The 11511-nt window shown below is 42.7% G+C and overlaps 1 protein-coding gene across 1 annotated transcript in view; it reads right to left on the bottom strand.

The window, feature by feature from the left end:
• The window catches only part of RAD54L2 (RAD54 like 2), an 88746-nt gene extending 77478 nt beyond the window's left edge, over window positions 1-11268 (bottom strand). The window contains exon 1 of the mRNA XM_080934461.1: window positions 11104-11268. The gene's annotated coding sequence lies outside the window, so the exon portion shown is untranslated. The remainder of the gene's footprint in view (window positions 1-11103) is intronic.
• Between the last annotated feature and the right edge of the window lie 243 nt (window positions 11269-11511).

An 11511-nucleotide genomic window follows, 5' to 3' on the forward strand; every position in this document is an offset into this window, starting at 1 on the left:
TAAACTTTTTCTCCTCCCTCCAGCATCCCTCCCTCTTTTCTTTCTCCCTTGAGGATCCCCCTAAAACCTCTTGTCCATAAGATTTGTGGACTGTATCATATATGTCCCTGGTAGATCCTGTTATGTTTATCTTCATACCCTATCTGAGAGCTGGTCTCATATAGCTCAGGGTGCCCTGAACTTCACAAGCAGTGTAAGACACTCCTGAAGTCCTGATCCTCTTGCCTCCTACTCCCAGCTCCACATCCTATCTTACATGCCATGTTTCTCTTACCTGAGAACTTTTCTATTGTTTCCTCCTTTGCACTTTTACATTCTAGAGCTTTTTGCTTAGGCCCCCTCTGATCTAAGAGAGCAAGCAGAATGGTACCACTCTGTGGGCTAGAAGTTCCTATTAGGCTGAAGAATTTCTGTCCCACATGCCTAGAATTCTCCGTATTGCCAACACACTATGGCTTCTCATGTTCTTTGGGTTACCTGCTATGGCTCTGAACTAATAAAACAGAAGGAAAAACTTCAGAAAACACAAAGGAGTTTTCCTCAGGTTGGGTGAACAGAGAAAGTATACTTTGCCTTAGTCATTAAAGGACTCTATCTGATATTGTAACTTACACAAAATATTTACCTTAAAAAGTCTCCAGAGCACACCTAACATTTGCTTAGATATTTTGACTTGTAGGAGTATCTATCTCCTGCTGGCCTCAGAGAAGCAGAGACAGGCAGATCTCTGTGAGTTCCAGACCAGCCTGATCTACAGAGTTCCATGACACCCAGGGATACACAGAGAAACCCTGTCTCAAAAAACAATAAACAAAAAAATCATTTTATTGCTAGATGTGATGGTGTATACCTATACTCAGGAGGCAGAAGCAGCTCTGAGTTCAAGGCCAGCCTGAATTCCATGGCAGCCAGGTTATGTAGAAAGACCCTTCCAGAAAAAAATAGGAGTTCTAGGCCAGCCTAGGCTATTCTTTAAAAGATAATTAATAATTAATGTGAAGATTTTGTAAGCAATGTTTCAAATTACAAATTTAAAGGAAATAAGGAAGAACAGAAATATCAAGTAGAAAAGATATTTAAAAATTACAAGCATGAAAATACATATTTTGGTTAAAAAGTTAAAGAGGAAATACTTTGGATGAGAAATGATTTTGAAACAAGCTGATTCCATGACAGGCTTCAAATTAGCAGTTCAGGAAACTAGGCCTAAGTCTTTGTTTTCAAGAACTGGGCAAGTCTAGGCCTCAGAAACTGCCTTACCACTTGGCCTGAGGCAAAGACAATGGGTCAGCAGCAGTTTCCAGACTTTCCCAGCAATGGTTCTGTTATGTCCCTAGAGATAGTAGAGCCAATGATAAAGGTTACCTACCTCTCCCCAGAAACAGGCCTTCTAGCTCACTTGGGCATCATGCTGGACTTATGCAAAATAAAACACTCTTTGCTTTTACATACTAGTTAAGTCCAGGATATCATTCTCCAGCAAATCATGGACCCTTACATTTGGGGGCTCTTGTCCGGGATTCATTGGAGAACCCCTGACTCAAAAAGTGGAGTGTTTTTTCCAATCAGTAAGTCTGGGCTCCTGGTTGTCTTTTGTCTTGTCTATATCTGGGTTTCTATTTCAGGTTTAATCTGGAGACCAAGAGATAAGGCCCCCTACCAGAAGCAGGAGAACTTGCTATTTCTCATCTGGATTCTGAACTGGCTGTGGGTCTATGGGCCTCCCAAGCACAGGGAGGAAGACCATCTGAGACAGCCTTTCATTTGTTATTGTTTTCCAGGCAATTTCCTTCTGTGTCTCTGTGTGTTCTGTTTGTGCTTTTGTCCTCTAGTAGAAATTTTTCTTTAGAATGGGACAGGCACAAAGCACCCCATTGAGTGCTGAACCATTTTAAGGACTTTTGCCCAATCCCAGAAGACTCTTTTGCAGGAATAAATGGCCTACCTATAAAGTAGGATGGCCTGAGGAGAGTTTCCATCTCCCCATTTATAAGGTGAAGGTTTAGTTTATGAGGCCTGGAGCCATATATCTCTCTACATGGCAATACCTGGTGAAGCCCTCTATTTGGATGAGACCTTTTCGTTACCAGCCTCTCCACTCCTCACCCTTCTTTCTCTAAAGCTAGGTCAGCCTCAACCCCCTTCCTTGCTCCCCCTTTCTGTTCCTTGCTTCCCCTTTTCTCTGTCCTCCTCACGTTCCTGCTCCTCCCACTGCTGCCCCTGCCCAGCCAGCATAGGCAGAGGAAGGAGCAGCCCCTGACTCTCCTGACTCCTCTTGGAGTCCCCCTCACCCTCAACCTATACTGCCCAGAGGGCTAGCCTTACCCCTCTGGGCAATAGGACCCTCTATATGCTCAGGGGAGACCGTTCATGACATATGTGCCACTTGCCAATATTATCTTTACAGTTGGAAGTTGCAGAATTCCCTATTTTTAGAAAGACCATCAGCTTTCACAGGTCTTCTTGATTCAATCATGCTGACTCACCTGCCCACCTGGGATGATTGTTAGCAATTGCTCCAGGTCCTCTTCACGACAGAGAGAATTGTGGGAGCTGCCTGGAAATTGATTCTGGGAGCAAATGGCTGCCCACCCAAGTCCAGGCTGACATGAATGCAGTCTTTCGTTTGACTCGAACCGACTGGAATTTTAACACTACTGAAGGTAAGGGAGAGGCCCCGAGTCTACTGCCAGATTCTGATATAGCCCACAAATTTATCTAAGGTGAGCAGGTGATGCAGAGAAAGAATGAGAGCCCCCAGAAATATTTAGATAAATAAAGACTTTTCTGAAGCCTATAGGACCTATGCTCCTTTTGACCAGAATCCAGAACATGCTTTTGTTTGTTTTTGTTTTGTTTTGTTTTTTGTATAGCAAGTTGCCTCTGACATCTGCTGGAAGCTTCAGACACTGAATGGCTTTGCAGCCAGTCTCTGGCACCCAAAAGCCAGCCTCTATTTGCCTTTGAAAGGCAAGATTTGGAGAGAGGCTTCAGAGCATGCAAGTGTCCACTGAGGTCAGAAGAGGGTGTCAGATCCCTTAGAGCTGGAGGTGCAGGCAGCTGTGAGTCACAGGACAACTCACAGGATAACTCACAACTGCCTGCAACTCCAGCTCTAAGGGATCTGACACCCTCTTCTGATCTCAGTGGACACCTGGAGACATGTATACATACACATTAATAAGAATTTTTTAAACTTATGGCTGAGACTGGTGGTACTGGCTTTTAATCCCTGAGCCCTTAGAAAGCAGAGGCAAGTGGATCACTGTGAGTCTGAGGCTAGCTAGTCTACATAAAGAATCCCAGGCCAGCCAGAGATACACTGTAAGACCCTGTCTCCTGGGTTATTGGGAGAAGATAAAATAAATGCATAAAAATTATTGTTTAGATATGTTTTGGTTTGGGTTCTAGCAGGTCATCAAGCTCAATGGCATGTAACTCTTACCAGCTAAGCTATCTTCCTAATCCCATAAAAAAGTAAAATATAACAGATGTAGTAGCTTGTGCTTATCATCATCTTAGCAAGTAGGAGGCTAAGGCCAGAGGATTCCCAGGATAGACTTGGCTACAGAATAAAATGAGACTGTCTCAAAATGACACACAGCAGATAAAAAGGACATATATGAGCTAAACTTAATAGGAGGGCAAGGATTTCCATAATTACCCTAATTACAGTAATTTTTTTCAACCTTTCTTTTTCTGCAGTCTGGTACCTGCAAGCAAACAGGTAATGAGATTATTGAAATGTCAATAATGCAGTTAAACACTCAGCTTTCAGAAAGATTTCTATATGATCTGATCAGCCATGAAAATTAAATCACAATAGTTCCTTTCAAGGGAGAGGTTCTTCAAGACAGAATTTCTCTGTAGAGCCCTGGCTGTCCTGGAACTCTCTATGTAGACCAGGCTGACCTTGAACTCAGAAATCCAACTGCCTCTGCTGGGATTATAGTCGTGTCAGCAAATCACAGTAATTTAAATATATTATTTTACCATTAAAAGCTAAGAAAATCGCTTGTAGAGAGACATGCTTTCAATCTCAACATTGGGAAGCCTTTGGAAGACAGAGGTAGGCAGATCAAGAGTTCCGGTGATGGTGGTACATGCCTTTAATTCCAGCACTTGGAAGGCACAGGCAAGAGAATCTCTCTGAGTTCCAGGTTTGCCTGGTCTACAGAGCAAGTTCCAGAACAGCCAAAGTTACAAAGAGAAATCCTGTCTCAAAAAGAAGGGAAAAAAAGGAAAGAGAAAAGATTGTAAGACAGAATCACGAGTCAGACTGAAAATGAGGCTGATTCCTAGAACACATGGTGGAACATAGTAGCAGAAGGAAATCAACTCAAGCCCTTGAGTTATCCTCTCGTCTCCACACATGTGCTATGACACGTTTGCTTGAACATAATAGATAGGTAGGTAGATAGAATGTTTTTTTTAATAATCAAGAGAATATAAGTACAACATATTTCTGTACCCTTCTAAGTAAACAAATTACCCAAAGTATCTGGAAAAAGAATCTTATCAATTTTACTACTGGATTGAGCAGAGTGGAACAAATAGTTTCAAAGCCACTGATAAAACTTAGTGAAATAATCCTGAGTAAAGTGGTAATGAATCTATCAAGGCCTCCAAAAAGATATATAAGTCACAACATCCTACTACTCAATTCATTTCCCACTCACAAATAGGTAAATAAATAAGTAAATTAAAGTAAGTAGCAGGTTGGCAACAGTTGTCTGGACCTGGTGGGACAAACTAGTCACTTTTTAATGCATAAGGGCAAAATGCCTACAGCAATAAACAGCCCTGGAAGATCTAGACAACATCAAGGAAGAACTGCCACATTTGCTACCATAGAAATCCAAAAAAAAAAAAAAAAAAAAAAAGAGCAGGCAACAGTCCCCAGCCTCAAACCCATGAACACAGTCAGGTTTGGTAGCACATGCTAGTATTTCCAAGACTTGGAAGACTGAGGTAGGAGCATTGCAAGTTCAAATTCAGCCTGAGCCACACAGCAAGACCCCTGCATTAAAGAAAAAGATATGGAATAAACACTGTTTTCAGAGCAAAGTAATGCCTTCAGGAACCTAAAACACAGGAGCAGAGGCATTGCTTTCAGTGTCAGGGTAGGTCACATGTGACCGGAGTCAGGATTTCATCACCAAGTGACTTCAGATCACTCATAAGCACAGGTCTTTTAATTGCTCACTCAACAGACTGTCAAGTAGCTTCTCTGTACCAGTAAGGTCCTGGGATACAAAGACTAAAAAACAAAACAAAACTGGGTGTTGTGATACTCATGTAATGCCAGCACTGGAAGACTGAGGAAAGACAATCCCAAGTTCCCTACAAGTTTTTCACTGACCTCCACATGTGTACACACACAAGCTCATACACAGCAAATACATACATGCATACATATGTACATAAATGTTTTTTTTTAAGGGAATACATTAAAAATCCTGTCCTTGGGCTAGAGAAATCAGTGGTTAAAACCATCTGCTGCTCCTGCAGAGGACCCAGGTTTGATTCCCAGCATCCACACTAGGTGGCTAACAGCCACCTGTAACTCCTCTTCCAGTGGATCTGATGCCCTCTTCTGGCCTCTGAGGGCACCAGGGATACATACAGTACACACAAATATACATATATACACACATATACATAAATTTTTTAAACATAATAAATTTCTTTTTTTTTTTGAAGTCCCATTCATGAGTAGTTTAAAATAAGTAGCAGCTCGACAACAATTGTCTGGACCTGGTGGTACAAACTGAATAGTCACTTTTTACACATGAGGTTTGATTGTGTAGTTATGGAAAACATGCAAAAATACCAAAACTGAACAGTTCAGTGTGACTGCTAGAAGTACCCCCAAACTGCAGTATACACAAAGGAGAGATAGCCATCCAAGGAAAGCTTTCATTAGGAACAGATGCAGGGGGAAAAAAAACAAACAAACAAAAACAAGTCTGGGAATGAAGCTCAATGTACATTTGTCCTACACTCAGAGGGCCTGAGTTCAATCAATCCCTCAGGAAGGTGGGGGTATATGCAGGAAGAGGAGATAATGAATTCTTGACTCAAGCCTTAAAGTTGGCCATACACTTTAAAACCATAAAAGCATGTTGCATTCAGAGTTCACTACAACATAAAACATTTCAGCATTTGTTCAATATTAGACCAATAGAATAAGTAGCTTCGTAATTACTGAATCCAAATTCCCCAATAAAGTCTGGTCAAATCATCACTTCCTGGATATGGTAACAATAAGTTCAGTTAGGCCTCTGAAAAGTCTGTCAGCTAGTCTCGAAACCACTTATAACTTTATTATAACTTGGCCTCAAGTATCAGGGTAATTACAGTAGAAGAGAAACTAAAAGATATGAGTCCAAGTCGAAAGATCTTTACAAACTATGTTGAATCAGACATGCCAGATGATCACAGGATTACTCTTAACTGGAATTGAAGACTTCTCAAATGAAGGGATGATTCTACTAAGGTAAGACTGCAAAGGACTTGGGGGTCACTTATCTCAAATCACCCTGGTCATTCCTTAATTTTTCCCTTGAATATTAATGGAATTTTGAAAACCCGAGTCAGGAAAACTGAGCAGGGAAGTGGTGTCACCCACCTTCAGTCCCAAAAGACAGACAAACAAACAGATAAATCTGAATAATTTTCTAACAAAGCCTGTAACCTTTGGCTTATCAAAAGCATGTCTAAGGGCTGGGGAAGATGGCACAGTGGTTGCTGAGTACATACTGTTCTTACAGAGGACCCAAGTTGGACTTCCAGCACCCACATCAGGTAGCTCACACTGCCTATAACTCCAGCTCCAAATGATACCCCTCTGTCCTATGTCCTACTCCTATACACACACACACACACACACACACACACACACACACACACACACACAATGACTAAAAAATAAAACTACAAAACTCATGTCTGAACAGAGCACTAAATTTTAAGTTTAGCTTGCCAAGCAGTTTCCTTCTGAATCCTCCATAGAAATTGCCAGGGGAAAAACTACAAGTGCCAATAATGACCTTGAGCTCTATGTGCTCCTACTTGCCAGTAATAGAAAAAGACAATCTCAACCACTCCTCCCACCTGAGCACCAGCAGATGCACACTGTACAGCTTGCCTTCCATGAGACCAGATAACTGAGCACCTCACTGCTACATAACACCTAGCTACATTTTACTACCATTACTTAGAACAGCAGCTCCTGAGTCCAGGTGCAGTGGCTGACACCTACAATTGAGCATTCAAGAAGCTGAAGTAGTGACATGCTGCAAGTTCAAAGCTTGTGTAGGCTACGGTGTGAACATGTCTCAAAAAGAAAAAAAAAAAAAGGAGGAAGAGGAAAAAGAGATGGCGTGGCCACAGCCCTTATATAGTACTAACACATGCTAACTTGCAGAGTGTGTTTGTATAGCCTTTGCTGTCCTGGAACAAGCTCTATAGACCAGGCTAACTTTGAATGCAGAGATTGGCCTGCCTCTGCTTCCTGAGTGCTGGGATCAAAGGCGTATATCACTACAGTCTGGCCTCTGTAACTATTCCCTTCCTTTTTGCTGTTCTGTTTTGTTGTTTTTTGCTTTATTTTTATATATATTGTTGCTTTACCTGCATGGATATCTATGTGAGGATACTATATCCACTGGAACTGAGATTACTCACAGCTATGCAGGACCATGTGGTAACTGAGAATTGAACCCAGGTCCTCTAGAACAGCAAACAATGTTCTTAATGGATGAGCCATCTACCCAGGTCTTTGTTTTGTTTTGTTGAGACAGAGTTTCTCTGTGTAGCTCTGGCTATCTCAGAACTTGCTCTAAACAGCCTGGAATCAGGCTGGCCTTGAACCTGAGTGCTGGGACTAAAAGAGTGCCCACCACTGCCTGGTGAAACCCTATCTGAAAAAAACTAGGTGGATGGAACCTAAGGAAGACAGCCAAGGTTGACCTCTTGCTCCACACCCACACATACACCCACGCACGCTCGCTCGAGTACACGCATGCACTCACACAGAATAGAGCAAAGAAAAAACTTTTACTAGGATGGTTAAGTAAGGGAAAAACTTTTGGTTTTGATACAGGAGAAATTAAAGATGGGGCCTTGCCCCTAACTTATTTGTTATTACAGGGAACAGTAAGTACCCCAGGCCATCAATAAAGAGTAAGCAAGTCTTCATTCTCTCAAAACTACAGTGTGATGGCATCCTTAAATACATACATAATATTTGTAAATCATTGTTCGCTCAAGCACACAGAAACAAATGTTTTACCCTTTGGTTTTTATCCCCCTACATAAGTACTTTAAAGTTAACAAGTATATTTAAATAAAATAACACAAAGCAACCCCATACCAGAATGAATATATGCTAAGCTTTTTGCATGAAAACATGTGGACAAGTAATTATCATTACTAAAAAAAAAAAAAAAAAAAAAAAAAAAAAAAAAAAAAAAGTGAACCCAGGCAAGTGGTGGCCTTTAATCCCACTAGGCACTAGGGAGGCAGAGGCAGAAGGATTTCTGAGTTTGAGGCCACCCTGGTCTACACAGAGAAACCTTGTCTCAAAAAAAAAAAAACAAAAAAAAAAAAAACCTTAACTGCTATACTTAATACAACTTTATAACTATAAACTAGTGCTATTAGAATGTCAAAATATCACCACTATAGAACTGCCTAACAGTTACTGGCATAAGGTAGCAGATCACCAGTTTATGCACAAACAAACTACTTGTAAAGTATGAACCTGTAATCACAATACTTGGAGGCTGGAGTCCAGACAATATATTGATTTCTACAACAACATGAGCTACAGTTTGAGATCCTGTCGCAAAAAAAAAAAAAAAAAAAAAAAAAAAAAAAAAAAAAAAACCAAACCAGAGCTGGGCATTACAGACAGAAGCAGGCAGATTTCTGTGAATTTGAGGCCACCTTGTTAAACATAGTGAGTCCCAAGCCTGTCTCAAAAAGGAGTTTTAAAAAGAACTCCAGGCTGGATAGATGGCTCAGCAGTTAAGAGTGCTGCTCTTGAAGAGGACCTGCACCCATGTCACAATTCACAACTAACTGTAACTGCAGCTTCCTCCATGCACACCCTCACATATATACATGTCCATACCCACATAGATGCAAATTTAAATGGTAATAAAGCCCTTTCTTCCTCCCTCCCTCTCTCTCTCTCTCTCTTTCTTTCTTTCTTAAGACAAGGTTTATCTGTGTAATAAACAGCCCCTAGCTGTTCTGGAACTCATTTTGTAGACCAGGCTGGTCTCAAATTCAGATATCCACCTGCCTCTGCCTTTACCTCCAGAGTGCTAGACGAGAGGTGTGTACCACAATGGCCTGGCAATTAATAATTTAAAAAATTATTCTTAAATTTAATGGGGGAATTAGAACTATCAGTACAGACACACAAAGAACTACTTCACTTCTCACTTGACAATCCTAGCTTGCAACTAGGTTAACACATCCTATGCACACAAGATAAATTCAGATGGTGCACTGATCCTGATATGGCTTTGTTCATATAGCTTTCCCTTTAATTGATATATAAGTACCACACCAACTTCTGCCTGAACAGTGCATGCATGGTAATAAGACTCTGGGGTGGAGTTTACACACCTCTAATGACATAGACTGTCACATGGAAACTCAATGTCCAAATCAAAAGCATTAAACACAGATAATATCTGTAGTGAAGATAATTATCCAGTGAGAGCAAGGACACTGAAATTATAATGACAAAGATTGAGCACATTCAATGTAATCACTTCATGTCGGTAAGAAATATGAAATTTCATGAATTCAGGGGCCTAAAGAGCTTTAGAATATACAAAAAACAACTTAGTAAAGCCTTGTAGATTAGTTTGGACTTAAACGAATTGTACTGAAAGCTCCAAGAATTACAACATACTATGGGGTCTAAGTTTATGGATCATTACAAACAATAGCCAAAGTGCTAAAAACAAAGTATGAGTCACAATTCAAAAAGAGGGAAAAGGGGAAAAAAATGAACAGAGAAAAGCTTTAAAGTCAAATACCACTAAGAAATTCCTTACTTAAATGACCGCCGGTGACAGCCACCAAACTGACTTTGGAATAAGAAGGAAAGGTCCACACTGTCCTCTCCTCTGGAACGAATTCATTAAGCCCCCCCCCACCCCCCACAAAATACCCATTCCAGCTTCAAAGTCCAGGCAGCAACACAGTCAGCCACATCCGCCAGCAAAAGCAGTAATCTAACAGATCTGAGTCACACACTCCCCCGCAGTAAGAGGTCATTCTCTATCAGGAAGCCCACTCTGCAAAGTGCTCTTGTTCTACTCCCAGACAGCGACCGTGACCCACATAAAGCCAATTCTTCGACCCCAGCAGCTGCCGGCCATCTTCTCCCACCGTCCCCAGCTTGCATCGGCCTTTTCCTAACCCAAGGCAGCTAACACTACTCAAGTGACAAGTTTCCTACCTGATAACCACTCTTAACTCGGATACATCTTACCCGTGAAGGATCCATCTAGCTCTTAGCTCAACTCTTTTGTGCCCAACTAAGCTAGTGCCTTTCCAGGAACTAGTTACCAATTACCTCAGAGAAGCTTAACTCTCCATGCCTCTTCTCCCCAAACCCGACGAAGCCTAACAAATTCTCAGACCACCCGAGGGAGTACAGAGACGCACCCCTATGTCCATTAGGGACCAAGCCACAGAGGCCCCTAAATCTCAAACCACAACCCCTTTCCCTCAAAGCACGCCACGGTATGGTCAGCTTCTGGGGTACCAGTGTTATAACAAAAAAATCAAGAGCGCATAGCCACTGTAGTTCAGTCTTGGTAATTACAACTGCCTTCCTTGACAACGAAATCCCCAAATATCAAGCCACTGAAGTCCCTGGTGGATGCCAAGACCCCCTCCAAGCCTCCAATCGTTGGAGTTTCCCAGGTCGGACCCAGCCCCCCCAAGGCCCAAGCCGCCAGGAGTAGCTTGCTAACCCCCCGGCTGCAGCACGCCGGGGACTCTGGCCGCGTCCCCATTGTTGCGGGTCCCAGCGGCCCCGGCAGGGAGTAAGGGGACCGCAGGGGCTCTCACCTCCCGTGCCACGGATCCGGGCCGCACCGGACCGGGCTGGGCCGTAGGACCTCGCGTTCTGCCGCACCCGCTTGGACGGTGTCTGCGGCGGCGGGAGCCGGAGAAGCGGCTGAGGCGGGAAGCAGCCAGCCAGGCCCGGGCGCCTCAGGCTGGCTGTGGCCGAGGGTCGGTCTTCTCCGGCGGCGGCGCTCTCAGCCTCCGCTCGCGGTCCGCGCCAGAAAGCTTCCCCCTCCCGGCCCTCTCACCCAGCCACCCGGACGGGAACACAAGCTACCAGCAGTAAAGTTCCGCTGTGAGTCCTGTTCTTTCCCAGGAAAAGACACTAATAAGGTGTGTTTACTACAGGGGACCTTTTCGGGAATAAGTCAAACCAAACCAAACCAAACAAAAACAAAAACAATCCCATGC

The sequence above is a fragment of the Micromys minutus genome (assembly GCF_963924665.1).
Source record: "Micromys minutus genome assembly, chromosome: 21".
Taxonomy (NCBI): Eukaryota; Metazoa; Chordata; class Mammalia; order Rodentia; family Muridae; genus Micromys; species Micromys minutus.